A 2,005-nucleotide genomic window follows, 5' to 3' on the forward strand; every position below is an offset into this window, starting at 1 on the left:
GTACCTGACTAAGATGTCAGAACCCCTGACCCTAGTGACATCTAACAGTCAGTCCTTTTCATGTCCTGTAGTATCTATGCTTTCAGCTGGGGCTGTTGGTAAAAACGCAGCCAAAAATGGCTTACTGGGTTTGGGATGGAAACAGTATTTACTACTGCTCAGTGCATGCTGGTAAATCTCATCTAAACTCCAAAAGATGGTTTGGGAAAATACAATATAATTAGTGATGGCTAAATACACAGGTCTTGGGATTCGGTGTATGTAACCTTTTCTTACATGGGTTTTACTTACCACTCAACAGTATTAAGAGCAAATTACAGAAGAATAATTTGTGAGAAACCATGAGGTTTGTATTCTTTGTATTAAAATTCAAAATAAATTTCTACCTGTCTTTTGGTATAGGATCTTGCAGCAGTCTGTTTGGGAGGTGGTGGCGTTGCAGTCTTCTAGGGTTCAGACTCTCCATTCACTCAGCTCCTGGTTGCTGTTAAGTGACTTCAGTTCTTTCCAAAAGGGCAGCTCCAATATTCGCCTTTAAGCCTAGTTTGTCTTGGCTCTACTTAAACTAAATGACTCATGCTTCACAAACCTAGAGAATGTGCTAGAAGTATGATGCAGAGCTGAAAGCACTGGCTTTGAGTGGCCCACACATCAACTCTGTCCTACTGACTGGTGGTGTGGGGCCAACCTATTACATCTGTAAAGGGGACCAGAGCCTGTCACCATGCATGGCTGTCGTGAGTGAGCAAGCTGAACCCCAAGTGCCTGGTGCACGGCACTCCTCATGCTTCCTGTCTGAGGCGCTGCCACACTGCTATCTAGCAGACAAACTTTGCAAACCTAATGTGTCATTCCCATCATGCCTCACAGCTGACACCTGCCAGAATAGGTTACATATCCAGAGACATGGTTATGCTTAACCAAAACCCCAGAAACAAACTTGTGTTTAGGAAGCTTGTCAGGTTCTGGTGCAAAAGTGCCAGAATGCGGTTTCCATGGTGACCTAGGCTGTTTCTCTACTAGTGTTCAAAATGAGTCATAGCCCAAGTGTTCTGTTTGTTTGCCTTGGTAAGAGTGACTCAACATTTTAAAGACTCAAAGATGAAACAATATTGAATATAGTCACACACAAAAACCTTTTGTGTGTGAGGAGTTCCCAGCCTCCATGAAAACAAACCTGAGCTTTCTCTTAAGTCTTACTGCACATAGAAGAAGTCTGTTACCTGGATCCTCTTAGCTGGTTTAAGACCTGAAAGAAAACTCACTGCAAAGTGTTTTTACGTAAATGCTTTATTTTTTGTAGAGATTTTATAAAAGGGCTCTCTCCTGAGTAGCTGGTACACAGCAGCTTAGTAAGTATCAGTACAGAGTAAATGTATCCAGAACTGAAGAGTCTGACACTAATCTTTGACTAACATATTCGTAATTCTCCATTTCTTTTCCCTTCCTTGAGTTTAGCTCTTTGTTCTAGTCTGCCACTATAAAGTCAACTCCAAAAGTGCCTTGACAAGAGATGCCTACGTCTCTGACAGCAGAGTCTTGGGCAGCACTGGGAACCTGACTCAAGAGAAGTCAGGCCTGAAAAGTAGATGCCCTGCGTCTGCAGCAGAGACGAGCAAGCATTCCATGTGTGAACTGCACTGAACGGTGTGTCCCAGTGCTCCAATACCCAAAAATTTCCAGTGATTTCTATTTAAAAGACAGAAGTGAAAAATAGATAAGGCATTGTGGCATCTGCCTGTAATCTCAGCCCTCAGTGTTTTAAGACACGGATTTTGAATGGAAGCCAGCCAGGGCAACAAATAAGACTCTCTAAAACAAACTCACATTTCCAAAGATGGGAAACCCAAGGTCCAGGGGTCAGACGGTATCGCCACGGAAAGTGTTCCAAATGCCAGAGCGGGCTCTGGGCAGCTTCCAGCAGCAGCCCATGGGGCTCTGACCCAGGCTGGTGTCAGACCAATCTGCAGCACAGCTTCCATTTGGTCTGTAATCACCAGACCCC

This window comes from Acomys russatus, chromosome 13 (assembly GCF_903995435.1).
Source record: "Acomys russatus chromosome 13, mAcoRus1.1, whole genome shotgun sequence".
NCBI lineage: Eukaryota > Metazoa > Chordata > Mammalia > Rodentia > Muridae > Acomys > Acomys russatus.